Source organism: Eriocheir sinensis, chromosome 18, assembly GCF_024679095.1.
Source record: "Eriocheir sinensis breed Jianghai 21 chromosome 18, ASM2467909v1, whole genome shotgun sequence".
In the NCBI taxonomy this organism is placed as follows: domain Eukaryota; kingdom Metazoa; phylum Arthropoda; class Malacostraca; order Decapoda; family Varunidae; genus Eriocheir; species Eriocheir sinensis.
In genome coordinates, this window is record NC_066526.1 from 11,275,627 (window position 1) to 11,290,121 (window position 14,495).

The following is a 14,495-nucleotide window of genomic DNA, read 5'->3' on the forward strand; positions in this document are numbered from 1 at the left end:
ACTCTTCGGCCACTGACAAAAAAAAAATAACACAAAATACAAAAGAAAAAAGCCAAAATAAACATGACTTTGAGGATGGAACAACGTAGTCTCTCTCTCTCTCTCTCTCTCTCTCTCTCTCTCTCTCTCTCTCTCTCTCTCTCTCTCTCTCTCTCTCTCTCTCTCTCTCTCTCTCTCTCTCTCTCTCTCTCTCTCTCTCTCTCTCTCTCTCTCTCTCTCTCTCTCTCTCTCTCTCTCTCTCTCTCTCTCTCTCTCTCTCTCTCCTCAAAACACGTGACTGGGAACTCGTTACAAGGGAAAGAGGAAGGGAGGGTAGAGGAGGAGGAGGAGGAGGAGGAGGAGGAGGAGGAGGAGGAGGGGGAGGAAGGGATTCATGAACATGGTGTCCTAATGTTGACTTTTGGCCTTGAGAGAGAGAGAGAGAGAGAGAGAGAGAGAGAGAGAGAGAGAGAGAGAGAGAGAGAGAGAGAGAGAGAGAGAGAGAGAGAGAGAGAGAGAGAGAGAGAGAGAGAGACACAGATAGACTGATAGAGAAAAATAAAGTAAAAAACGTTTCATACCCGGACAAGAAAACGAAGACTCGGAAAAAATTGGCGATGGATTAATTCCGGACCAGAAAATACGAAAAGAGAAGAATATAAGAAAGGGAAAGGGGGGAGACTCTTACACGACAAGGGACTCTCTCTGGGCGAAGGAATACGGAATGGTCTGGAAAAGGGCCACTTAATCCCTTTCTCGCCGCCGTACCAAAATTTTATCATTTCTTGGCTCCTGGAACGGCGAGGCAGTTAATAAAAATGGCATAAAAGTTGGAGTGAAAGAGATATAAATAGATAGATATAGTCAGATAGATAGATGGAGATATAGAGAGATAACAAGATGTCTAGATAGAGATAGATAGATATTGAGATAGACAAATACAAACATACATAGACACATCGATAGAGAAATAGATTGATAGATAAATAGATAGATGGACAGATTGATGGAGAGAGAGAGAGATAGAGAGAGAGAGAGAGAGAGAGAGAGAGAGATAGAGAGAGAGAGAGAGAGAGAGAGAGAGAGAGAGAGAGAGAGAGAGAGAGAGAGAGAGAGAGAGAGAGAGAGAGAGAGAGAGAGAGAGAGAGAGAGAGAGAGAGAGAGAGAGAGAGAGAGAGAGAGAGAGAGAGAGAGAGAGAGAGAGAGAGAGAGAGAGAGAGAGAGAGAGAGAGAGAGAGAGAGAGAGAGAGAGAGAGAGAGAGAGAGAGAGAGAGAGAGAGAGAGAGAGAGAGAGAGAGAGAGAGAGAGAGAGAGAGAGAGAGAGAAAGGCGTAGGAAGTGAAGACCCATTAATTTTATTCTCGAAAACGGAAAAGTGGCGAGCGATGAAGAAAGAAAAAGGTCAATAAAAACGTAGAATACATACATAAATCTACGTACGTTCCATTTACGCGAACGTTTATCATCCGGGCTTTGATTTAAGAGGCAATAAAACGCATATAGAAGGATAAATTTAGCAACATTTGTCAAGGGGAGCATATCTGTGTGTGTGGGTGTGGGCGTGTGTGTGTGTGTGTGGGTGTGTGGGTGTGTGGGTGTGTTTACCTAGTTTGTGTCACGTTTGCATACTGTCATGACCATATTTATCCAACTAATCTCTGCCGTGTGTGTGTGTGTGTGTGTGTGTGTGTGTGTGTGTGTGTGTGTGTGTGTGTGTGTGTGTGTGTGTGTGTGTGTGTGTGTCATATCCATATTTATCCAACTAATCTCTGCCTTGTGTGTGTGTGTGTGTGTGTGTGTGTGTGTGTGTGTGTGTGTGTGTTCTACCTCATTACGCGGGAAATCCAGGGACTCGCTTTACTAATTCACGTTGATGGTAGAGAGAGAGAGAGAGAGAGAGAGAGAGAGAGAGAGAGAGAGAGAGAGAGAGAGAGAGAGAGAGAGAGAGAGAGAGAGAGAGAGAGAGAGAGAGAGAGAGAGAGAGAGAGAGAGAGAGAGAGAGAACGGCTAATTTGCATATAGAGGTAAATCTATTGAGCTGTGTCCTTTCCCCCTGTAGCTAAAGTGACCTTGAGAGAGTGTGCGTAAAAGGCGTATATTAAGACACCTTGAGACCCTTTAACCTTTACCACTTATAACTCTTTGTATAACTTCGTGTATATAAGGGAGACGAAGAGATATGTAGATAGATAGATAGATAGATAGATAGATAAGGACAGAGAAAAAGGAAGAGAAGGAAGATAATGGTGATAATGATGGTGGTGATGGTGGTGGTGGTTGTGGTGACTTGGTGATGAGCCTGATATTCGTGGCCCATTAGGTCCTCTTGGGGTAATGGTGCATGGCGGGAAATGGCTTTAAATGGAGGGGGGTGCTCTCTCTCTCTCTCTCTGGTAAACACTCTCTCTCACACACACACACACACACACACACACACACACGTACACACACACGGCAGTTTGTTTTTATTTGCTCAGCTGACATCACTATGACGTCACGCAGCCGATGACGTCACACCCGCCTGAGAACGTTACCCTCTGTTGTCTCCTCCTTTTCCTCTTCTTCCTCCTCCTCCTCCTCTTCCCCAGTATTATCAGACTTCATTTAGCCCATACTCCCATCCACTCCTAATCCTCCTCCTCCTCCTCCTCCTCCTCCTCCTCCTCCTCCTCCTCCTCCTCCTCTTCCTCCTCCTTTGTTTTCCTTACGCCATTTCTTCACCCACTCACTCCTTCCCTCCCTCTCCTCTCTCCTCTTCCCTCCCTCTCCTACCTCCCTCTCTCTCTCTTCTGTTAGTTCCCTCCCTCCTGTCTCCTATCGTTTCATTTTGCCCTTCATCACCTCATTCTCCTCCTCCTCCTCCTCCTCCTCCTCCTCCTCCTACACCTCCTCCTCTTCTTGATTTTTTTTCTCTTCCCTGCCATATATTTTCTTTCTCTTTCCTCTCTCCTCCTCCTCCTCCTTCTCCTCTGTCTGTACTTTCTCTCTCCCCTCCCGCTTGCATTCTCGTCTCCTCCTCCTTCTCCTCCTTTGTCTGTACTCTCTTACCCCCTCACGCTTGTATTCACGTCTCCTCCTCCTCCGTCTCCTCCTCCTCCTCTGTCTGTACTTCATTAACCCTCCAGCTTGCATTCTCTCCTCCTCCTCCTTCTCCTCATCCTCCTCTGTCAGTGCTCCCTCACCCGCCTCCCACTCGCAGTCTCGTCTCGTTCTGTTTCCAGCCTCGCCACAACACAGCTGGATTGGAAACGTGTCTTTCATCTCAAACTTCCCTTTTCGGGGCCGCGGCGAGCGTTCCACATTGACGGAGGAAGAGAGTGAGTGTGTTTCCTTCCTTCTAGTCTCCGGGAAACGCTCTTTGTAGTCTTGATTTTTGGTTTCGCCTTTGTGTTCAACGTTTTTGAGGTCTGATTTTGCGAGTCATGTTTATTTTCTTTATTGTTCGTTGGCCATATACTTTTTTTGCAGTGTTTTCTGTCTCCTCTTTTCACCAACATCTTCCCCCTTATCTTCCTCCTTCTCCTTTTCCTCCACCTCCTCCTCCTTTCCCACTGACTCCTCTGACTAATGCTTTTTTTACATCTTTCCTGTCATAAGTCAATCCTCCCTATCCATCCCTTTCCATTCCTCTGTTTTCTTCCTCTCCCTCCTTCTCTTCCTTTTCTATCTTCTTCCTGTTGATACTTTTTGATTTATTCTTTATGGCTTTTATGGCTCTTGGAATTATAGTTGCTGGGAGAACCAAAAGCGTCTGAGAATACGGAGTCAGTTCCATAGTTTGGCACAACGGGTTTCGGAATCTTGCCAACCCTACACGACATACTACGAAAATGTCTTATATATATAGTGTTTGATGCTCACATGGAAGATCAGAGAATTTCAGTTTTTTGTGATTACTCTGAAGTGAAACACACCTTGCGGTTCCCTTGGACCAAAGCACACCTATATTATTTTATCACCAAAAACACCTGGTTAAAGGCACAGGTATATACGTAAGGTGCACCAATAGATAGGTAGATAAATAGATAAATAGATAAATAGATAGGTAGATAGACAGATTGATAGATAGATAAACAGAGATCGATAAACAAAGACAGAGAGACAGACAGACAGACACACAAAGACAGACAGACAGACACAGACAAAACGAACAGATTAGGCATACAGAACATAAAATTAAGAAAACAAAAAGAAAATTAGACGAAAAAAATAATTAAGAAGAGAGAGTCAAGTAAAAAAAAGGAAAAGACATAACAAAATAGCCGGGAAAACAAAAGAAATGTCAGTCGAATAAAGAAATAAAGAAAATTAATGAAGAGAGAGAGAGAGAGAGAGAGAGAGAGAGAGAGAGAGAGAGAGAGAGAGAGAGAGAGAGAGAGAGAGAGAGAGAGAGAGAGAGCAAACAAACGAGTGACGAAGTGTTTGCCCAAAGAGACGAATAAAGGGCCAAGAGACGCCGTAAAGTCCTCATAAAGCCTGCCTAGCTCTCCTACGGACTGGCAGCCCCTCACCCCCCATGACCCACCCCTACACACCCCTACACACGTGCCTCACCCTTCCTGCCATACCCTCACACCCACTCCCTTTAACGTAACAACATCCTGCGTAGCGCCCCACACCTCCCGAGGCCTTTGCAAACAGTTCTTTCACACACGTTGGATCTTGGGATAGCATAACGAGAGTGTACAATGGTTGGACAAGGAAGTGGAGTATGTAAGTTTTGAAAGTGTTATGAATAGGTGGTATTGGTGTAGGAAACTATGAGTAGGTATGAGCTCTATCTCTACTAGTAAACACACAATTAACATCAGTGCAAAGAAAAGTCCTGCTAGATTAAGTGGAGGACATGTCTGCGCCTCTCCATTCACCCTCCTATGAGCCCAGCGCGTGATCCTGCCCCTCCCAACTCCTATAGCTCTATCTCTTTCTTGTAAACACACAAATAACATCAGTGCAAAGAAAAGTCCTGCTAGATTAAGTGGAGGATATGTCTGCGCCTCTCCCTTCATCCTCCTATGAGCCCAGCACGTGATCCTTGCCCTACCTATAGCTCCATCTCTACTAGTAAATACACAACCAACATCCAAAAGAAAATCCTGCTACGTTAAGTGGGGACATGTCTGCGCCTCTCCCTTCATCCTCCTATGAGCCCCGTGCGTGACTATGGCGCTGCACGTGACTCGGGGACCCTCACGTATAAGGCGTCACTCGCTAATGTCATCAGCCTCGCCAGGGACTCCGTGACACCTCATGACGCCGCGGCCAAGGCCTCAACTCCCCGCTTGAGGACCAGTCATGAACCCCATAAAATGCTGCTAAACCAGGACGCAGATTGGCAGCGGATAAACACAAAAACAATATTGCACCGAAATAAATCACACCAAATTGTTATGTGCTAAAATAAACTATGCTAGACCGATCCAGACTAAAGGAAAAGTAGGAGGACGAAAGCTGACTTACCGAAACGCTATTAACAATGTATGCAGTAATTCTTTGACCATCATCTCACCTTATCTTACACCTTATCTTACCTTACCCTACCTTATCATACCTACCTGAACCTAGTCTGGAATGAACTAATTTTACCTAACCTTACCTAACATAGTGTACCATTACCTTCCCTTCCCTTTCCTATCCTTACCTAACTAGCCCTATCTTATCACACCCAGCTGAACCTAGTCTAATATGAGCTACTTTTACCTAACCTTGCCTAACATAGTCTCTCTTTACCCTACCCTACCTTTCCTTTCCTATAATAATCATACACAAACATAGTATATCATTACATTTCCATCCTTTTCCTATCCTTACCTAACTAAACCTATATCTTATCACACCTAGCTGAACCTAGTCTAATATGAACTACTTTAACCTAACCTCGTCTAACATAGTCTATCATTACCCTAATCTACCTTTCCTTTCCCATAATAATCATACACGGACATCGACTGCACACTGTTTCATCATTATGCTTCAAATCTGACGCGTTCCTCGGTGCATAAGAGAGGCACATGTAGGAACCGTGACTATACCGTGGTGGGTCGGTGTCCTCTATCAAGGTCCCTCTATTTCCCCCTCTGTTTTCTTCCTCTACACTCCCGCCTCTACACCCGGCCCCTCCACCCCTCTACACCCTCTACCCCCTCCCCCCCCGGCTTTATGGGCCCGTCAAGCAGCCATTCACCGGCCTCATCGCCATCATCACTTCCCACGCCAGAATCGTGCCTGAGCCGGCCTACCATCACAGCACGTACACACACACACACACACACACACACACACACACACACACACACACACATAAAAGAAAGGAGTTTCCCACACCTACGCGCCTCCATCAGTGTATGTACGTAGACCTGCATCATCAACACTCACACACACAAACACACACCTACGCGTCACCATCCCTGTATACGTATACGTATAGACCATCCATCCACCCTCCCTCTCTCTCTCTCTCTCAGCCATCACAGCACGTACACACACACACACACACACACACACACACACACACACACACACACACACACACACACACACACACAAAATCGCGTCAAACCTCAAATTCTCACATCAATGCATCGATGCAGCAAATAAAGCGAGCAGAATGTTGGGCTTCATTAAAAGAAACTTTTTATTCAAGAATAAAGATGTAATACTTTCACTCTACAATAGTTTAGTCAGACCCCACTTGGAATATGCGGTACAGTTTTGGTCTCCCCACCATGCAAAGAACATTGCTAAACTTAAAGGTGTCCAGCGTCGAGCAACAAAAATGATCCCTTCCTTGCGCAACAAATCCTACGAAGAAAGGCTTTCCACCCTTAACATGTTCTCTTGAGAAACGTCGCCTCCGAGGAAAACTAATCGAATGTTTTAAAATACTTAATGGTTTCACGAATGCAGACAGAACAAAATTGTTTATGATCGATGACACTTTGCGAACGAGGAACAATGGCACAAAACTCAAATGTAGACAAGTAAATTCAGACTGCACCAAATTTTTCTTCACCAACGTTAGAAAAGGAGAATGGAATAAGCTCCCACCATCAGTGGTCCAGTGTAACACGATTGACTCCTTTATAAACAGGCTCGACCGTCACTTCCTTGAACTTAATATTAACTAGAGTAGAAAAGCAACGTTTTGGAGCCATCTGATTAATGTAATATCACTTAGGTTTAAGGACAGACCACCTAGTCTGGACCATGGGGTCTGTGTGGTCTGATTTTCTATGTAAATCTCTCTCTCTCTCTCTCTCAAACACACACACACACACACACACACACACGCCAATCCCTGGTACACCGTAATCAAGCCCCAAAGCAGCATCGGCGCCACACTCCTGCATCATAATCACTCGTGTTCACAGGACAACGATCGCAATCTAATAGTGTCAGATTCCTTGCTGGCAGCGGAATGATTTTGGGGGGCGAAGTGGATATGAGAGCAATTTATTTCCCTTTTACATTCGAGGCTTTGACAGATCACCTTTTTCCTCCATGAATAGACATCCCATTTAGTACAGCGAGAGAGGGGAGAAGAAAGTGCATGGGGACGAGGGCTGGAAATGAAAGGTTGGGAGCGAGAAAAGATACCCTTCCTACTCTGTCCCATTGACGAGACAGAACATTGTTGACGAAGGTACACACCGGATTGGCTTATAGGACAAAACATAATCATCACCATCATCAGCAGCAACAACTTTTAACAGTAGTAGTAGTAGGAGTAGTAATAGTAGTAGTAGTAGTAGTAGTAGTAGTAGTACTAGTAGTAGTAGTAGTGGTGGTAATAGTAGTAGTAGTGGTAGTAGTAGTAGTAGTAGTAGTAGTAGCAGTAGTAGTAGTAGTAGTAGGAGGAGGAGGAGGAGGAGGACTTTTACCAGCTACTGCGGTTTTTTTTAATGTTATATATGTGTTTTAAGTACAAATATAAAAAAAATACTACATAGATTTATTGATCGTAATAAATCTGCCTGCGTTATTAACTTTCATTAAGTATTCATTTTCACTCATTTCTTTCATATCAACGCAAATGCCCAATATACGCAAAACTTCTCGTCTTGTGTTTCTTTTCACTCACGTCTTTACATGGACGCGAATGCCTATTGTATACACGCACCATTTCTTCTCTTCTTTTCTAAACATTCAAAGCAACGCAGTATAATCTGCTCTCGCTGCCCCGCTTCTCTTCCTCATTCTGCAAAAGTTAACTGGGTCACGTAATGGACGAGAGACGAGAAAGATGGTTAATTGGCAACGTTTACGATCAACAGAAATTGCTGAAGCGCAGTCAAGTGTCTTTTCTAAAGCTGCGGCGATTCAGCGGCTTTTTTTCCCCATAAATAAGCAATTCCGCAGGTGGTCAGGCCGCGGAGCATGACCCAATTAACCTGACGGGCTCTTACTTCCTACATACACTGATTGGTCCTTGATTCAGAGAGCAGGGCAGCGTATTACAGCGGGTTTTTTGTTGTTGTTGTTTCCTCTTTTTCCCTTCAGCTACTTCCTTTCATGTAATATATATATATATATATATATATATATATATATATATATATATATATATATATATATATATATATATATATATATATATATATACATATATATATATATATATATATATATATATATATATATATATATATATATATATATATATATATAACTGCGTGTCACAGCTGTTGGCCTGAGCTGCCAAGGCTAAGGGCACTGCAGTCTTGGGTCCTGGCTGACCGCCAACGCAAACCTTTCGAATAATAACCACGGCGGCATCATCTATACAAAAGCATAGTCTGCTACACCTCCAATGCCAAGCCTGTGTCTGTATACGAACCACAAAGGCGCCAGCATCACGAGCACTGCTCACAGCCTCGCCCCCCCCTAAAAATAAAAAAAAGGAAAGGAACAAAAAACATGATTATCGTTCTCAGTAACTAACTACATCTACTCCATAAGAGCTTGAGATATAGAGTAACTATTCTAAAGCAATCTGACAGGGTACAGAACTTTCCCTAACAAAAAAACTCAATAAGGAATCAGGGAGTCAAGCATTGTAACCTGTAGTGAACTCCTCCCTGTAAGCTACCATGAAGAGCCTTATATAACCTACTGACACACCACGACGCGCCACACCACTCCCTCACCCCAGCATCAAAGACTCGATGGTGGATATATGAACACATAATTACCGGACGGCGAGCCACGGCTAACGAAAACACCAACTCAAAGGCTAAGACACTCACCGGAAAGACCGAGGACTGACGTCTCCATCCCAGCGAGCTTCCACCCGAGTATGGTAGTCTCAGTAGTAGTAGTAGTAGTAGTAGTAGTAAGAGTTTCGGCGCCCAAGTATACGTAGCTATATGACAAGGCTTTCGGGGGCGTTTTGGGCATTTTCAGGTGTAGTTTAATGACCCTGGTGGTAGTGCGACCTTTCTTCTCTACCATGGAAGTGACAACAAGTGTTAATAGCACAATAACTGTGCTAAATCGGCGCCGCATGACCCTCCAACAATCTCCAAACAATTTATATTATGCAACAAGGGGTCTAAAATGGAAAATGCTGAAAAGTAAAGATGGCGCCACTATAAACACTTGCCTGCGCCACAACGGGCTGGGGCCGACCATCAGGCCATACCATGAAGGCCTACCGGCGCCACAGGCCAAGACATAAAAAAAAAAAACTATAATGCCATGTTGTAGGGCTCATCAGGGCTAACAAATGTTATTATACAATGTCATGTCTACAATGAATGGGTAAGCCAGGAAAACAACTTGAAGAGAACAACAACAACAACAACAAGATGGACAATCTGTTGATCGGCGTCTGCCACGCCGATAAAAAATCATGGAAACCCAATTTAAGTGTGTGTGTGTGTGTGTGTACAGTAATGGATCGGCCTATGGGCGGTGACTTTTCCGGTTGGTTGGTTGGTGTGATACGCTATCGCATTATTATTTTCTATTCGTGATGAGATCACTTATTTTCAATTATTCATATAAAAAATAAAGAAAAGAAAGAAAAAAGGTTGAGGCACCGTTGCAAAGACAAAGGCAACACAGCGGTAAACATCCCGGCTCCCCGCTCGTGTCTAAGGCAACATTCTTCTTGTTTTCAGCGACCACGGTGATTTTTTCTTGTTTTATGATACCTGATGTACAAATGATAGGCCGGTTGAAGCTCCATGTTGGCTTAATTAAGTGTGGTCAAAGTAATTACTATAAGCATCGAGACACCTCTCCTCCAGAAATTGACCTGTTTTTGGCACTCCTCTGAACTCTTTCTTTGTAGGGTCAGTGTTCAGCGGGCTTCTTTTTCTCATTACTTTTTTTTGCCCTTGATCTGCTTCCTTTACTGTAAAAAAAAAAAAGTCACCCCTGAGTCACCGGCCGCCAGACAGGATTAAGGAGAATATGCAAGAATGTAATTACTGCCTCCCAAACTCCTCTCAAGTATATATTTATCAAAACAATTAAATGTAATAAATTAACCAAACCTAACATCACCTAAAGTAGAGTTTTTCACCTGGCCCTGACACCCACAATAGCCATGCCCGCAGGAAATGGTTTACTTAGAAAAAGATGGGTAATATTAACGAGAGGGAAGCCACCTCTTGTGAAGTTCATACTTACAATATGGATTCTTTTTTGGTCCTTGAATGCAATGCAGTAACAGATGACTTCCAGAAAATAGACAGGGGGGCTACCTAGGGGGCAAAGCCTCTGTTAGGGGAGTTGAGGGGGGCAAAGCTCCCCATAAGGTAGGTTAGGTTAGCTTAAATTTATTGGGCACGCAGCGTGAAGTGACAGAAATACTCGGTGCGAGACAGGACAGGGTGGCGGCGGGGTTGGGTCAATTACACTGGGCAGTGGCAGCGGAGTGGTGGCGGGTGCACAACAAGCATTGAAAAGTGAATGATTTTGTAATTTCAGGAGAAAAAAATACTACGGTACCTCCTTAATAAACATCATCATATTTTATCCAGAAGTAAGCAGTCATTGTCTTGAAATTAATAGGCTACCCTCTCGTTGATAATCCCCAAAAGGTGAATAATACGACATGATATGTGAAAAGAAAGTGTCAAACTTTGTAGTAAGATGGGTGAAAACTAGATACGGTAAATAAAAAACAGCTTAGGTACCTTAGACTAGTTTTATTCACTTTTTGAGGTCCAATTACTGTGTGATTCTGTCTCCTCTCCTCCTCTCTTTGGGATATAGCATTTCATTGGTAACTGGTTCATTTGAATAGTCCACACATATGCTTCTTACCTCACCAATGATTGATGTTCATGAGGCAAGTTAATCACATGTTGCTCCCCTGCAGATGCTGCGGTCCATGGTGCAGGGGCTGTCCTGCCTCCGTCTGCATGGCACAGGCCTGGCACAGTCCGTGGCCACCAAGGAGTCAGTGTGTGCCAGCGGGCAGGGTTCGGCTGCCCTGCAGCCAATCTTGCAGCACGTCAGGGTAGGTTGTCATGGCCCAGGGCTAGGGGGAGAATGGTGGCCACACTATGTTGAGAAATTTCCATCCATGATTCTCATTTTGTATTGTGGAGGAAAGATTGTTTTGTATCCAAGGAGGGAATGTTAGAGGTGCCCTGACCCACTGAGGGTCAGGGCATCAAAGACCGAAGTAGAATTTATGATGTATTTTATGATATAGTATATATATGTGACATTTTTCAGCATAATTATATTCATTTGTTTCACTTCTGTATGATTGCCTTCCAGACCACATTCATTTTGAAACGCAAGAGGCGGGTTGAACTAGTCAAAGCATACAAGAACCCAAGAAGTAGGAGACTGAAGGCTCGACACTTTCTGTATGACTTAGTGGAGAACATTGACGTCAAGAAGCAGGAGCCTGTCAAGGTCATCCTCAAGACTTCTGTTGAAGGTGTGTGATAAATGGATGATGTGTTTTTGGTACACTCCATCATGGGTTATTCATGGCCGAAAATGCTAACTTGCCTTCATGATCAGCAAATACAAATATGAAGCCCCCCCAAAATCAACAAAGTTATGACTAGTTTCACTAAGCCAAATGTATTATATGTATGCATGTTCTGTTTTCTATTATTTTGTCATGTTTTCCCCTTCATACCTGGAGGGCCTCTATGACAGACTTTTCATAACATACATGCAAACTCTGTCTGTAACTGGAGGCATATATATGATTTTTATGTAACAGTTTTCACCTTTGTGTTTCTTTCCCTCCCTCAGGGCTGGGCCCCGGGACAGGTGGTTGAGGTGTTCCACACAAGGCCAGGAACCAGCTGCTGCTGCCCGGCCTGGCTGTCTACGCCTCGCCAGAAAATCTTGAAAAATATTCCAGTTTAATAGCAGACGTGTCCCAGGAAGACCAACCATCCTCACCATTTGCATTAAGTGTATGTAACATCAAGATTAATTTCACGTGCTTTAGTTTGTAAGTTTGCATATAGTTTCATACACTGCTGGCCAGGTTCGGTGATGTCTGTGGGTAATGGGTTATTTTCTGACCTGGGCTCAAGGGACAAGGTAACAGATGTGAGCACTGAGGCCATGCACAGCTTTAGTGTTCTTCCAAGTTTACCGTTACTATAAGCCTTTGGTCTCGGAGTGAGGTGTTCACAAGGCACTGCTTCCCCACAGACTTCCAAGCTGTTGTCGGAGATGGTGATCTACCTGAACATGAACAAGGACAACCCGTGGGTGCTGGAGCCCTGGCACGTGCGGGTCAGCTTCCGCAAGGCCGGTGTGATGGTGCCCGAGGAGGCCCTCACACTGCCCCCACACACCATTGCTGGCCCGGACCTCGCACTGCAGGGGAAGGAGTTTGCCGTCATGGTCAAGGTGAGGAAATGCTGTCGATTTTCATTACAGGCAAGGAGGCAGCTCAATGGCAAAAAATGAAGATAGGAAATAAAAAAAGGCTGCTGGTGCTGCTACTGCAAATAGTGTTGACAGAGCTGCCTAAAAAAGTAAAAATTGGATGTAGAGGCATCTTGATTCTTCTCATGAAAGCAGCCAGGAGGAAATACAGACAAAGGAAGGCTGTCCCTCTCCTTGCTGTACAGACTAGAACAGCAATTGTATCTTACCTCCCATGCTTCCATTCTGACTCCACCTCTGATGGTCAACTCAGGTAGGCCTCCACCAGCTGCCCCTCCCATTCTAAGCCCCTCCAAGGATTGGTCAACTTGCCCCCGCAATGAGTTACATGGGGGTCCCATTGGTCTCCACTTAAGGTTGTCTTGTACAGAAACAACCTTACCAGCCTTCTCAAGATTGACATAGGCTGTGAGTAGCCTCTGTCGGAAGTCAGTTTGGCATTCCACAAGGGCGGAAAGTGCTTGGGTCTGGTCAGTTGTTGATTGCTGGGCATGAACCCAGATTGTTTGTCTCTGAAACCTTAGCAGATGAGGTGAAATTCACATCAGCAGCACTTTTCCAGGTATACTACCAGTTGTAACACCACGGTAATTGTTGCAGTCCTGTTGGTCCCCTTTCCCTTTCCAGATAGGGACAATCAGCTCCCTTTTCCAGTCAGAAGGAATGGCACTGGACTGCCACACATCAGACAGCACTGCAAGCCAAAAGATGATCTGTAACAAGTTATTTGATGACTTGCATTAGTACATGTCAACAAAGAAAGCACCACCAACGACTGTCACAAAGTCGCTGCCATTTTCCTTTATTCTTCCAGGTGCTTAAATCAGTGTTTCTTAGAAGGGTCCGCTGGGATTCCCCAGGGGTCCGTGGGAATGGGTCCCGGGGATAATTTTTACTTTATTTTCAGTCAAATTTTCGCCAAAACGCCAAAACGCTTATTTTTCCGTATTTTAGCACCAAACAAGTTATGGGAAATATGTATAAACATTTATTTTGAAAGATAGCCAGTAATAAATAATTCAGTTGTAATTTCAGTATATTATGACCTGCAAACACTTTCAAACTCAAGAGGAAAATTATAATAATAAAGGGTCCGCTACATGAGTAATTTTAATAAAAGGGGTCCGCTGCACAAAAAAGTTTAAGAAACACTGGCTTAAATACATCAAATAATGTGAGTTATTTACTAATGAATGCTTCTTAATAAAAATCAGATAATAAAAATATGAAACCAGTACTAGAATGGGAGTGGTGTGTAGCGGGCTTTTTTTTGCACTCTTTTTGTTGCCCTTGAGCTGTCTCCTTTGCTGTTAAATAAACAAAAACAAACTGGATTATAACCCTAAGCAGTGGGGTTAAGATTAGGATTTAGCAGAGGCCTCTGATCTATTTATTTATCCATTTGTAGCTCTGTTGCCTGTGCAGAGGAGTGCAGTTCTCCTTGTCAATACAACTCTTTGCAACATTCACACACCTTCCAGCCTCTTCTCCATGTCTTCCTCACTCTTTTTGATAAACCTCACTGCTGGTCTCCCTGTCACGCCCTGGCTCTCCTTTTTGTCTCCCATACATTTCACAAAATCCCAATTCTGCAGTATCATAACAAGTCCAAACTGCCTCAAGGAATTATTTCACTAC

General features: G+C 44.0%; 1 pseudogene; it reads left to right on the top strand.

The window, feature by feature from the left end:
- Window positions 1–9,967: 9,967 nt before the first annotated feature.
- Window positions 9,968–12,893, top strand: LOC127000458 (39S ribosomal protein L9, mitochondrial-like; annotated as a pseudogene).
- Window positions 12,894–14,495: the final 1,602 nt, after the last annotated feature.